This window comes from Pogoniulus pusillus, chromosome 14, assembly GCF_015220805.1.
Source record: "Pogoniulus pusillus isolate bPogPus1 chromosome 14, bPogPus1.pri, whole genome shotgun sequence".
Taxonomy (NCBI): domain Eukaryota; kingdom Metazoa; phylum Chordata; class Aves; order Piciformes; family Lybiidae; genus Pogoniulus; species Pogoniulus pusillus.
Genome location: NC_087277.1, coordinates 25,958,146 through 25,972,668, shown reverse-complemented (window position 1 = coordinate 25,972,668; position 14,523 = coordinate 25,958,146). Strand labels below are relative to the sequence as shown.

General features: G+C 46.1%; 1 protein-coding gene across 8 annotated transcripts in view; it reads left to right on the top strand.

The window, feature by feature from the left end:
• The window catches only part of STAU2 (staufen double-stranded RNA binding protein 2), a 193,462-nt gene that overhangs the window by 2,503 nt on the left and 176,436 nt on the right, over nucleotides 1-14,523 (top strand). Inside the window, exon 1 of one of the 8 annotated variants that reach the window (XM_064154642.1) lies at nucleotides 8,571-8,664. The exons of the other annotated variants lie outside the window; for them this stretch is intronic. The gene's annotated coding sequence lies outside the window, so the exon portion shown is untranslated. Of the gene's footprint in view, nucleotides 1-8,570; nucleotides 8,665-14,523 lie in introns of those variants that run through there. 8 annotated transcript variants of the gene reach the window in all.

The window sequence follows — 14,523 nt, the reverse complement described above, 5'->3', positions numbered from 1 at the left end:
TAGGAAAACCTGATAAGAGGTGGTTTAATTGATAGCTTATTAAATGCACACTAAACTTAATCAACCCCTCTCTTGGAGGCAAACAATGGCCTTGAATTTCCTGCACAGGTTTATAAGCACAACTCTGCTTTCCATGTGTGTGAATGTGGGCAGGGCATCGAGTCCTATCTGTTTGATTTGTAAAGTGTCATGAAAAATGACCTTGGGGGAGATTGGGTGACAGGTTGTAGCACAGCAGATCCTCAGATTCCAAGACTACTTCTCCCACCATTAAGAGAGTTGCACCTGCCATGCTGTCTCAACAGTTTGTTTTGACCTGCCCACAATACTTGGCAGTTGATTTGTCTGCCTTTGAAAAGGCTGAAAAAAAAACAATCAGTTGTCTGCAGTCCTTCAATCCAAAATACATCCCCTAAGATCATACCACTGGAGAGCAGGCCTTACAAAGCATGCAGGTTTGAGTGCCATGGGTTTTGGTCTGTGCTTCATAACTGCACCTGTGCACCTGTCCAGATTTTCTCCCAGAGGGGTGTAAAGTGTCTGCTTTCTCACATGGGTTGCACTGAGGGGTTGGGGAAGGACCTAACTGCATCTTTTCAGGACAACTGTAACTATGTAACTGATATTAATAAGCCACTGAAGTTTCACTTTTCCTTCCTTTGCTGACACTGATTTCCTATCAGCTGCAGCAAGATCTAGGAGATAAGAGCTCGGTCTGTCTTTTGCCAGAACGAGTTACTTTGCATTACTAATCTCTGGGTCAGACCTGTGTTTTTCACAACAGTTCTTTAATTTTCTGTCTGTTCCAAAAAGAGGAAGAGAAGTGGAAGCAGAGAATGGCTCTCTTAAAGCTGCTGAAGATGCCAGTGTCCAAGATCCAAATGGGAAACCTGTAATCCCAGCTACCTCTTTCTGCTTTCTTGCATCCCAACTGTTCCTGATTCCACCATATTAAGTCTTGTGATTGCACCATGTAAGGCTCTGAGCTGCTAGAGACCCTGCCTGGGGCTCTCACTTCACTGGCCCTCTTTCATCTGCCTGGTCTTCTCTAATGGGAATGTAGACATGATCTCTGGAACCAGCAGGTCAGATGGCAGTGAGGTGAGGGACATCAAGCACAAGGTACTGTGAAGGCAGGTCAGGGAACAGGGCTGGCAGCTTTAAGCAGAGGAGAGGATAATGGTGCAGGGTGGGTAGGAGAGGTGGTGGCCAAACTCCAGGAAGAGAGGCAATGTGCATAACATGGTGAATACAGAGACATTAAAAGTAAAGGGCTGGGCAGTCAGGGATCTGCTCTTTGTCAGCAGTCATGGCTGGCACTATACAAAGCATGCAAGAGTTCAGCAAAAATCTGAGGGATATCCTCCGGTGTTCCAGAAACTAGAATTAAAGACCTGCTCGTTACAATTCACAGTATCACCAAGGTTGGAAGAGACCTCATAGATCATCAAGTCCAACCCTTTACCACAGAGCTCAAGGCTAGACCATGGCACCAAGTGCCACGTCCAATCCTGCCTTGAACAGCCCCAGGGACGGCGACTCCACCACCTCCCCGGGCAGCCCATTCCAGTGTCCAATGACTCTCTCAGTGAAGAACTTTCTCCTCACCTCAAGCCTAAATTTCCCCTGGTGTAGCTTGAGGCTGTGTCCTCTCATTCTGGTGCTGGCTACCTGAGAGAAGAGAGCAACCTCCTCGTGGCCACAACCACCCTTCAGGTAGTTGTAGACAGCAGTTGTAGACAACTCTCACTCTGGAAATGAAGTTAGCAAAGCCATCTCTGATAGTCTCATACTAAGCTATATGCCTGTAGCTGCTAAAGTTTGCTCATAGTTCATCTCAGTGGCACCTGGTTTGTGGGTTGGGTTTTGTTTTGGCTGGTTGGTTTGTTGTTGGTTGGTTTGTAGCATTTGGGCAGTTGCCCAGCACCGAGATTTATCCCAGAAGCAGTGTGCTCACCTGTGTGATGCTGTATGCTTGCTTTGCTTTACTCAGATGCATGTCTCTGTACATTAGAAATTCATTGATAATTGACCAAATAAAATCAAACTATGAAATCTCTTATTTTTCCTTTTTCCTCCCTTTTCCTGGTGAACCATGCTGCTTTTTTTTTTGGATAGTTTTTACTTTTGTGACTCTGGTGAAGTCCTGTACCCTCATCATCTTCTAATTTAGTTGCTGTTAAAGTGATAGGGGGAATATCTTTTTGTCATAGTATCCTAGAATGGTTTAGGTTGGAAGGGAACTTAAAGATCATATAGTTTCAACCACCCTGCCAAGGGCAAGGACATCTTCCACTAGACCAGGCTGCTTGAGGTCCCATCAAACCTGACTGAACATTTCCAGGCTTAGAGCTTCCATAACTTCTCTGAGCAGCCTGTTCCGGTGCCTCATCCTTTTGTTGTATCTGAATGGAGCTTCTTCAAGTTTGAAACCATTACCTCTCATCTTGTCATTCCATCCTTTTGTAAGAAGTCCCTCTCCAGCTCTTCTGCAGCTCCCTTCAGGTACTAGAAGGCTGCTCTAAGGTCTCCCTGGAGCCTTCTCCAGGCTGAACAGTCCCAACTGCCTCAGCCTGTCCCTGTAGGAGCAGTGTTTCATCCTTCTCTGATATCTTGGCCTCTTCTGGACCTGCTCTAACAGTTCCATGTCCTGTATATCTCTGGAGTAAGTGATCCTGCTCTGGCAGGGCGGTTCAACTAGATAATCTTTCAAGGTCCCTTCTAGACCCTAACATTCTGTGATTCTCATGCTGGGGGCTCCAGAGCTGGACAGTCCTGCAGGTGGGGTCTCACCAGAGCAGAGCAGAGGGGGAAAAGACTAATTAAGTAGAGGCTAGTTTAAACAACTTAGGAATTGGTGTTTGAGCAGAGATTCCCACTGGTGTTGGAGGAAGTTTCCAGGGACAGCCAGCAGCTAAGTATGACAGTGAGTAGGAGTTACCCTTCTGTCCTTAGTTGCTGGGAACAGACAGGTTGGTGAGATGTTTGCTGTGGTTCCACACAGGCTGGAAGGCTGTGTTTACAGTCTCGCCCTGAGAACTGGAAGTGGTCACACTTCCAGTTTTGCTGCCTGCCAACTCGGAGGAGTCTGTTTGCCTCCAGGCTGAGCGAAACGATTTTGAACGTAGGAGATGAGGTTTTCTGGGGAAGTTTCTTACAGTGGAAATGGTCATCTGTTGGAACAAGAAGAGTTCTTTAACAGCTGAGGAGGAACCTAATTTTTGTTGCTATTCTTAGTTTCTTGAGTTTGGTAGCTGCCATGTACTTGTGTTTTCTCATGCAGTAACCCCAGTTAAACCAAAGTCCTGTTGTGCAGAAATAGAAGGGAATGTCAATATGCCAAATATGCATATGGTTCTCAGGAGCTGGTTACGTGAGTAACAGCTTCTAAGGGACAGAGAACTTCTTCCATCTCACTCAGCTGACCAGGTTGAGTTAGTGTATGGCTTAGCCAGCTGTACTGATATACATACAGATGAAATAAGTCTGTAGGAGCTTTGGCTGTGTTAGGTTGTAGAATCCTAGAATGGTTTGGATTGTGACTTCCAGTGGTCATCTAGTCCAACCCCCTCTGCCATAGGGGGGCATCTGCCGTAAGGAGGGGCATCCTCGACTAGATCAGGTTGCACAGAGTCCCTTTGAGTCTCACCTTGAATATTTCCAGAGATAGGGTCTCAGCTGCCTCCCTGGGCAACATGTTCCATTGTTCCACCACCCTCATGGTGGAAGTAGGACGGTGAAGCTGGTGAGGAATCTAGAGGATGAGTCTGCTGAGGAGAAGCTGAGGGGACTGAGGTTGTTCAGCCTGGAGAAAATGAGGCTGAGGTGAGACCACCTGGCTCTGTACAGCTGCCTGAGCCAGATAGGTGTTGATCTTCTCTCCCAAGTGACAAGTGATAGGACAAGAGGAAGTGGCCTCAAGTTGCTCTAGGGATGGGTTAGGTTTGGCATTAGAAGAAACTTCACTGAAAGGGTTCTCAAAACCTGGAACAGGCTGCCTGGGGAGATGGTGGAATACCCATCCCTGGAGTTGTTTCAGAGGCAGAGATACGGTACTGAGTGACATGGTTTAGCACTCAGCCTTGGTAGAGTTGGAGAATGGTTGGACTGAGCAATCTGAAAGGGCCTTTCCAACCAAAAGGATTCTGTAAGAACAAGAAATCTAAGATGTCTTGCTAAAATATCAGATGTTCTTCTTTTTCTGTTTGATTTGTTTTTCCTCTACTGGTCCTTCTCCTGGCTTTGGTACTAGGTTACAGGATTTTTTACTTTCCAGACTATGGAAGATGTTTTCTCCATTCTTTTGTTGCAGTCTTGTGTATCTGATAGCACTTAAATCTGCCTGCTGTGTTCCAGCTGTGGTGGCAGTGTCCCTCACATCGACATCACCGGTAGGTGTTTTAGTTAATGATGCACACCCAAAGGACAGTGCTACCACCCTTAAACTACACATAAACCTTGGAGTTTCTTTTTCTGGTTTCTTTAAACCCCACTGCAGCCCTTTGGGCCTTTGCACCAGTCACCTTCACTGGGGTAGGCATGAGAGCATGCTGCTGCAGTGGCTGCTGAAATCCATCTTTAACACTCATTTAATGCCATGCTTCAGGTATTTCAAGCAAGATGAAAACAGCAACTTGTCCATTCTGGACTTGAAATGGATTTGGTTTTATTTTGGTCACAGTCTAGTTGACTGGCTAGGGCTGGGTGATAGGTTGGACTGGATGGTCTTGGAGGTCTCTTCCAACCTGGTTGATTGTATGATTCTATGGACCTTCCAAGGCTTTTAAAACAACTCTGTTTGCTAGGGATTTTCACACCTAGCACCAAAAAAGAAGCACATTTTATTTACTGTTATTGCAAATACTGTTTGCTTAAGCTGACAGGAGCAAGAGTGACACAGTTACTATCAAACTAATATACCTAGTATATCCCTGGGATAGGACAGGACAGAGCACTTCAGTGAGACAAGGCAGTTGTAGTTCCAAAGCCTGCTCTCATTTTCAGGTGTGTGTGTCTACAGGTGTGCTGTATGGCAGACCTCTGTTCTGCAACTCAGAGTGCAGCACTTCCACCTAAGCCTCTGCTGTGTGTCATCATAGCATAGGTGTTGGAGGGCCTTTGGACTAGGAGTACTCCAACCCACTTACCAGTGAGGAAAATCCTTTTTGGAGGAGGTGAGACTGCATTGGGCATACTTATGTGGCTAAATGGCACATACTCTGTTGCATGTCCTAGGAAACTTGGTCCTTCTTCCCTTCTGAAGTGCTCTGTGTTGACTTGGTTTTGAAGGTAGTCTTAGCTCAGTAGTGAACAAAAGCACTAGCTCCCTGTGGGCTCAAAAGCAAGTTTGTTCTTTCACTCTGGATCATGGTGGTTCCAGAGTCACAAATGCTGACTTCACCCTTCTGAAGTTCAAGGCCCTGGTGTCTTGAAAGTACAGTAAGTGGTGAGAAAGACATTTCCTTGAGGGGCAGCTCAGAGCACCCTTCCATCCATTCTGCCTCCAAGTAGTCAAGAGCCTGTGCTGTTGTGGTCAGTTGTCATTCCTCAGATATTCTGCTAAGTTTGCATCACTGAGTCATTTGTCCTCTAAGACCATCAAGTCCAACCATTCTCTGACTCTGCCAGGGCTGGTACTAAACCATGTCCCTCAGCACCACGTTTCTGCCTGTTTGTAACACCTCCAGGGGTGAGGATTTCACCACCTCCCTGGGGAGCCTGTTCCAGTTGTTGAGAATACTTCCAGTGAAGGAGTTTCCTCTAATATCCAATCTAAATGCAGTAATAAATATGTATTTTCAACTTTCACTCATTTCTAGGTGTTATTTCCTTTTACTTTGAATCATTTCATGTTACCACTAAATTGAGTTCTGCTTCTAGCCGAAGCGATCCTTTGTTTTATTTCTGACTCTATCTGTGTTGAAATACTTGAAAGAATTCCAGTTTTAAGTCACAGTGTGTTTACATTTTTTCCCATGCACTAGTTATGCTTACAACTTCCTTTGGTGTGGAGAAACAAGCCATTCTTAATCATCAGCTGGATGGATGAAGAGCTCTTATTTGATAGCGTACCTTATGTATCTAACAGTTTTTCCTCAGTGTTTTCCTTGCTAGCTCTGAAAGGATCTGCAAGTGGCTCAATAGGATTTCTTCCTCTTCCAGGATTGTCAAAATCTAACCTGTAGTTCCTTCTGAAGATAAATTATTTATGTTGACTCTGGGTCATTGCAGAGCTTTGTAATTTTCTGCTGAAAGCATGCTCTGACCACAAGGATGTGAGAGGTGATCGCTGTCCTTGCGTACTTTGCTCTGGTTTTGGTGATTCTTTTCATTCTCAGGTTGTTGACTGGTCTGTGTTGCTAGCTGCTTGCTGCATGTTGCTGGATTGGGTGGCTCTCTTCTCTTTGGTTTTCTCTTAAACTCTTCCAGACACGTGTCTCTTCCCATCTTATTTGTCAGTGTCTAGCGTTGGTGGCCCCAGGTCACCACTGGCTACGTATGATCTGTCTGCTTCCTTAATTTCTGGGCTCTGTCTTCATTGTTGTTGAGCTGTGCTTGTGTCATAAATTTTGCAGTGGTTCATGACCTTGCCCTCAACCATAGCATCTCTAAACCATTTGTTTTGTCCAGTTGGGAGCTTAGATTTTGTGCTTTTCTTCAGTCAGAGGGCTGGGAATACGGACTCCAGTACTTGGTGATTACTTTCCCTTTGTTCACCAACTGAGGAGAGCAGCACATTACAACAGGGAGGAGGCTCTTTGAAAGCATTGCAGACCTCTTCATCTGATGAGGTACTCTGTGCCCATGGGCAGAGGCTGCAGTCTGTTCCCCAGTGGGCAGAAAGCTGGAAAGGTGAGCTGTGTGTTGAAGTTATCTTCTATCCAATGTCACAAAACATGTTCTGTGGGAGAGCTGAAAGAAAGGGGAACTCCGTGAGGGATCTGTGGACAGGAGTTGGCAGTTTGACCTCAGCTCTGCCTGGGAGCTGCAACTTCTTGGAAGCTGGATGAGACTTCAGGGTGGACATTAGTCACGCTGGTTGCCAAGTGTTGTTTGTGTTTCAGTATGTTTGTGGAGAACAAACCAGACAAACCAGAATTTTATCTAGCAACAGAGCAAGGTACCTAACGTTAGTACTCTGAAACCACCTTTCTGAGCATCTTGGAGCTGCTACTGGCAGGGGAGTGAGCACAGCATGAGGAGGACTGGTAGTAGGAACTCTAACTTCTGTCAGAGAAAATGACCTGCTTTGACGCTTTGTCGAAGTAGTTGGCCAAGGAAACAGCCAAGGAAAATAAGAATCATAGAATCAACCAGGTTGGAAGAGACCTCCAAGCTCATCCAGGCCAACCTAGCACCCAGCCCTGGCCAGTCATCTAGACCATGGCACTAAGTGCCTCATCCAAAATTCATAGAATGGCTCAGGTTGGAAAGGACCTTATAGATATCTACTGCAGCTCCCCTGCCATGGACCAGGACACCTCTCAATTGGGCTTGGGTGCTCAACAGCCCTAGGGAAGAGGCATCCACAACCTCCCTGGGCAGCCTATTCCAGAGTCTGACCACCCTTGTACTTAAGAACTCCTTCCTAAGATCCAGTCTAATCCTACTCTCCCTCAGCTTCAAACCATTCCCTCTTGTTCTGTTGTGTGACACCCTTGTGAAAAGTCCCTCTCCAGCCTTCCTGTAGGATCCCTTCAGGTACTGGAAGGCAGCTCTAAGGTCTGGAGTCTTCTGCAGGCTGTACAAGCCCAGCTTAACCTATCCTCATAGCAGAGGTGCTCATACTAATGTGTAGTTTATAATTAGGGAATAATTTTTTTAGGCAAGAAGTCATTTTTACCTCTTCAGAAGAAAATAACAAAATATTATTTAATGTTAAATAATTTCTTCTTTATCACCTTTAACATTTCAGCATTTTGTAATTTAAAAACCAGTCAAAGCTCCTGTAGGAATATCACTTGAAGGAATATTAACTGCTAGTTGCTAGCACAAACTGAAAAGCAAAAATAGAGCTTTTATAAATGTGTGTGTGAGAGAAATTTAGAAATGCTAATGGGATAAGCTGGGCTCTGAGAAGGAGGTGGGATTAGACTCCAGTACCCAAATCAGAAACCAGTTAGAGCTTTGCTGCAAACCAGTCTGCAGCAGAGATGTTTCTTTCATTTACTTGCTTTAATCCTCCTCTGCACTTCTAAACTGATGATTGATTGTTAAACTCGTGGCTTAGGCTTCCCTTCTTCCTGGCTCTTTCTCTTTGTGAGAAAGCTTAGTAACCCATTTTCACTTAACCCAAGGCAAATGTGGTTCTACCTGCTCAGCATCTGCAGGTAGATGTGGTGCAGGGTGGTGTGGTGGCCACCAAGAGCCATTTCGTTGTAACACTTCAAGTCTCAGTGGGGCATTTAAATGTTTGTGCTCGAATGACTTAGAAAGTAAAATGAAATATCTCCAACAATTCATTCCACGTTTTTCTAATCTCAGCTTCTGTGCTGACAGTTTCTGAGGTCACTAAATTAATTACTTGTTTCTTTTCAGTCTCTTGATATGTTTTGTGAGGGTAAATTTTGAGGTGCCCCTGGAAGTTCAGCTGAACTTGTTTCGGTGTTGCCCAGAGTCTCTTGGCTGTCCTGCTCTTCCTTTTTCAAGGACTGTGAGAACCAGGTGAGGTATTCTTTCCAAAACCATTACAGATATGACTGTGTGTGGTGGTTTGGGTGTTCCCCACACAGACTTTGGAAATCACCCAGTCTAGACTCATCCAGCTCTGGAAATGTGAATGAAGCTTGTATTTACAGCTTAGCTCAATATACAAGCAGATAGTTACAGTATATACAGTTATAGATAGAAATATGCAAGGTAAAAGGTAATACAGAAACACAACAGCCCTCCCAGAAATCTGAGTCCCCAGGAGGGGCTCCCAACTGCCCTTCCACCTTCTCCCACCCCTCTCAACCTTACCCCAATCCCAGGGAAGAATGGAGGTTCAGCCAGGGGGTTAGGAAGCAAAGTGGATAAATCAGAGAGATGGCAGAGAGGCTAGAGGGAGAAACACTGCTCAGGCAATGCCGCAAGAAGAAGTGCCTTACCTGTGTTTGGATTCTTGTTCTTATACAAGCCTGTGAGTGAAGTAGACATGAGCACTGTTTCACAGCCTGTGATCTAATCCTTCTCACCAAAACATTCTAGCTAGCTTCAAGCTAGCACACTGTGTGTTGCAGAGTGCCTGGCAAGAGAGAGGTTTTCAGTGTTCAAGAAGTCACAGGTAGTTTACAGTGGTGGTGAGGAGGAGAGTTAGAGTTACAGTACTGGACAGCCAGCTTGTGTCCTGTAGGTGAGAGGCAGCTCCCAGATGCAGGAGGCAGACACAAAGAAGGATATTGCCTGCTGGTACAAGGTGTGTGTGTGAGGTTCTGCTTCTCATTCATAAGACTGGAAGTGATCAGTAAGCTGGGTTTTTGTATGTATCTTAAACCATGATGGGTGTTGGAGGTGAAAGGCCTTCCATAATGGTGGCTCTGATGATTACTTCATTGTTTCATGCTAGAGTTTTACATTTAATTCAGTAATAAAGGATCAAGCTGATGGCTGTGTCTCAACCAGTGTTCTGGCTGGCTGGTTCTGAGTCTTTTCTGGGCATTGAATTTGTGGCAGCACGAGAGCTGGGTTAGTTCAGTTTGGCTGCTGAAGATTTCCCTGGCTTTTCTTTGCTGTGGACAAAAACCTTCAGATGAGCTCATCTTTGTAGGCTAGCAGACATTGATATAAACCAACTCAATCTTTCCCCCTTGGGCTCTGTGTTACAAACATGCTGAAAAGTATTGAGATGCCAGAGTGGCTCAGTTCCTGATGCAGCAGATGGACCTTCCTTATTTTTTTAGGGGTTTCCTGGTATTAAAATCTTCAAGTTGATAATCCACTTAATGTCCCCTGTCATTTAAAGTTCTGTAATTGAATTTCCCAAACTGCCTTAGTGCAACTGTCCCAATGATGCATTTGCTCTGGTTGCAGGCAGTGCTTCCCCAAGGCATTTCTGGATGTTCATTTTTTGGTGGGTTGTTTTTTTTTTTAGTCTTTGCTGCAGGGATCCTTGGTATCAGTGAGGTTGGTTAGTGAGAACAGCAGTTCTTTTTTCCATCAGGAACCACAGAAGGGTTTGAGTTGGAAGGCACCCTGAAGATCACCCAGTCCCAACCCTCAGCCATAGGCAGGGACACCTTCCACTAGACCAGGTTGCTGAAGCCTCATCCAACCTGACCTTGAACACTTTCAGGAAAAGGGCATCCACAACCTCCCTGGGCAGTCTGTTCCAGTGACTCACCACCCTCACTGCAAAGAATTTCATCCTAATATCCAGTCTAAATCTTCCCCTTTCCAGCTCAAAGCCATTGCCTCTCATCCTTGTGTCCAGTTCTGGGGCCCTCAATTCAAGAAAGATGTTGAGGTGCTGGAACATGTCCAGAGAAGGGCAACAAAGCTGGTAAGGGGCCTGGAGCACAAATCCTATGAGGAGAGGTTGAGGGAGCTGGGGGTGTGCAGCCTGCAGAAGAGGAGGCTCAGGGGTGATCTTGTTACTGTCTACAACTACCTGAAGGGGCATTGTAGCCAGGTGGGGGTTGGTCTCTTCTCCCAGGCAACCAGCAATAGAACAAGGGGACACAGTCTCAAGTTGTGCCAGGGTAGGTATAGGCTGGATATTAGGAAGAAGTTCTTCACAGAGAGAGTGATTTCCCATTGGAATGGGCTGCCCAGGGAGGTGGTGGAGGCACTGTCCCTGGGGGTCTTCAAGAAAAGCCTGGCTGAGGCACTTAGTGCCATGATCTGGTTGACTGGCTAGGGCTGGGTGCTAGGTTGGCCTGGATGATCTTGGAGGTCTCTTCCAACCTGGTTGATTCTATGATTCTGTGATCCTATCACTGAAAGCTTTTCCAAAAAGTCCCTTCCCAGTTTTCTTGTAACTCACTTCAGATACTGGAAGGTTGCTCTAAAATCTCCCTGGAGCCTTCTCTTCTCCAGACTGAACAGCCCCAGCTCCCCCAGCCTGTCCTCATGGGTGAGGTGCTCCATCCCTCTGATCATCTTGGCCTCCTCTGGACACACTCCAACAGTCACAATTCTAGATGAATAATACTAAGGTTTCTCTACATAGGGGTTCTGCTTTATGTCTGCCTGTGAAGGCTGCACTTGAGCCACTGAGTGGTCACCCAGTACACTCAGGACCTGACCATAATTTCTCTGTGGAAGAGAAAAATACCCCCGTGTGGGGTGGTTCAGTGCTGCTCTAGGCTGTCAGTAAGAGCTGCCGTGCCCTGAGTTGCTCCTCTCAGCGTTTTCATGAGAGCCTTGCTGTTGCCAGGGAAGCAAGGGAAGAGCTGCATTCCTGCCTGTCAATATGCTCCACTTTCTCTCAACTTCCTCTTGTTAGGAATTTCTAGGCACTTGCTCATGCAAATATGCACAGTGAAAGGCAGTGCCCTAACACCTGCATTTTCCGTCACTCCTTACAGAAGGACTTGTCTTAGGCAACTGCATCAGGAGGGGACTGTGATGGTTTGGGTGTTCCCTGCCCCCCCCCCCCCCAACTTTGGAAATCACCCAGACTTGACTCAGCAGCTCTGGGAATTTGAATGAAGTTTATATTTACAGCTTAGTGCAATAAACAAGCAGATGTTTACAGTAGATACAGTTATGGACAGAAATAGACAAGGTAATAATACAGAAACACAACAGCCCTCCCAGAAACCTGAGTCCCCAGGAGGGGCTCCCAACCACCCCTTCACCTTCCCCCTGCTCCTCTCAACTGTACCACAGTCCCAGGGAAGAATGGAGGTTGGGCTAGGGGATTAGGAAGCAAAGTGGATTAATCGGAGAGATGGCAGAGAGGCTGGAGAGAGAGAGTGCAGCTCAGAGCTTCCCAGCAGCAGAAGTAGAAGTGAGTGCCTTATGTTTTGATTCTTATTCTTATACATCTCAGCAAGCCAATGAGTGAGGTAGACATCATTCTGTTTTCCTTCCACAGCCTGTAGTCTAGTTCTTCTCACCAAAACCTTCCAGCTAGCTTCAAACTAGCACAGGGACCCTCTCTGCAGCAGGGTTCATTTGCTTCTGTGGTTGTGCCTGTTTGTCTCAGTTGCCTGTCTTTTGGCATCTGCTGCAGTTGCAGACACTCAAGTTATCCCCTCTGGTCTTCATCTGTGTGGTTTAGCTAATCCTGAATTAGAAGGTAGCTCCCCAGGCTGGCTGACTGTATGCTGTGTAACACAGTTGTCCAAGCACAGACGTTATTGCCATGGCACTGCTTTTCTTGTCAAGGGTTTTCCTGAGCCATCTGCCACATGCAGTGTCAGATGTGGCATGGGTCTTCTGGGAGAGGAGCTTGTGCTTGTTGAAGCAGCAGGGGATGGAACACACAGGTATCCAGATGTGATACCCTAGGACATAGCACTGGTAAGCCATGGGTGGATTGCTGAGTTCCATACTATATTTCTTTTGGCTCCAGTAACAGTTCAGACACCTGCTTTGGAAACCTGAATGATGGATGTCTTTAATACTTGCCTGAATGCTGCTGTCTCATTGTACAGCAGTGCCATAGCTGTACAATGTGTTGGGTAGCTCTTCTGGTGTGAGTTATGCTGTGCTTGTAGATGCCCTTGGGGAAATCACATTTCTCCTACTATTTACTTGTTCTTTTACTGGAGTGGCTTAAGCAACTTGCTGCATCCAGCATGTTTGGTTATCATATTTGCTCTGTGACACACACAAAGTGTTCCAAGTTGTATGACTCCTCCCTTGAATACAGGATAAGCCTTTTTGTGGTTTAGCTCCCTTGCTAACACATCACAGCCAGAAAAAATCCCTACCTTTGACCATTCTGTTGAGGGAGAAAGTCTTAGTTTCCAATCTTTGATTTCATAGCTAGTTGCTTTATTTGTCTGCTTTGGTTTTGGTCTCTTACAAATGACACAAAGCTCTTGTAAAGAGAGTTGTTAGAGAAGGGCTGGACTGGTAGCAGATGTCACAAATATGTATTCTTCAGTAAAGAGAGCCTGGGCATTGACTTAGAGCTTATGCTTCACACAGCACCTTGGATCAACGTAGTATTGAAAATTAGGGAACCAATGGAGTTGCCTGGTGAAAGAAGTCGGTGAGAAACAGTTTCTAGCTTGGTCTTCTGAGTTTTAAGTCATTTTCTTGTTTCATGTCAGTGTGTTTGTTCTGCTCAGTTACTCAAAAAGGAAGTGGGGATGGCTGTTGTTTGAAGAAGTGCCTGAAAATGTGCCCAGGTGGCCAGGAGAGCCAATGGCATCCTGATCTCCAGTGTCAGTCTCCTGTCTTCAGGTCAAAGCCATTGCCCCTCATCCTGTCACTACAAGCCCTTGTAAATAGTCCCTTCCCAGCTCTTCTGTAGCCCTCTTCAGGTACTGGAAGGCTGCTCTAAGGTGTCCCCAGAGCGTTCTCTTCTCCAGGCTGAGCAACCTCAACTCTCTCAGCCTGTCCCCATAGGGAAGGTTCTCCTGCCCTCTGATTATCTTCATGGCCTCCTCTGGACCTGCTCCAATAGTTTGATGGTCAAGATCATGAAGTCAATCCGTTATCTAACTCTACCAAGTCTGATGCTAAACAGAGTCCCTCCTGAGCAGCAGAAGAATGGAGAGTTTAATGGCATTTTAAAGCTAAAACTAAACCCAAACCCTCCTTACTCAGACAGCACTTAACTCTGTTAGAGTCTTGCATCGCGGGACTTGTACCGAAGCATTAACAAGCATCTAATAAAAGCAGGGGTTGCCCTGGAAGCAAGCCATGAGATGCTGCCTGCCCAGACTCTACCCCCCATTCTATTGTAGTGCTGTTCCTGTACCTGGCAGTACTTTCATTAGTGATGTGGATGAAGCAGTGCACTGCTTACATTTGTAGATGCTATGAGGCAGGCTTCGAGAAGACTGCAAACATATCAAGACTGGAACTGGAATTCAGTGTGATACTGGAAAATTGTTTTATCTTTCTGCCTTTTACTGTTGTTTTGCAGAAGGGAATTCGAGGAGGACAAGAACCATGTCTCATTAACTGTGGAGCAGAACCACAAACAGCACAGCTAGAGCTTGCTAGGCAGTGGCTCTGCAGAAGAGGGCTTGGGGTAGCTAATGTTGTAGTGTTAACAACAGGCCCCGATCTGCATGCATGGGCAGAGGTGTTTGGTGCTGGAGAAGGAAGGTGGCTGCCCCTCACTTGTTACCCTTGTAGAGCACTCCACAGACACGCAGTAGGTGCTGTGTGTTACACTGCTGCACACAGATGGGGTCTGGGCGTGGGGTTGTGCGAGGGAGCGCTGTGCCCACATGCCAAAACCTCGCTGCACAGACCTCTTGTCACTCTCTTCACGGTGAAATCCAGCCTTCTGACTGTTCTGGTCTTAGTCTCTGCAGCTCCTGGCTTTCATACTACAGCTTTTTCAGGCCAAGTATTGCTTTTTAGGTTTTTCCACCTCGTGAAAGCCTCTTTAACGTGATAACTCTTTGTCTTTTC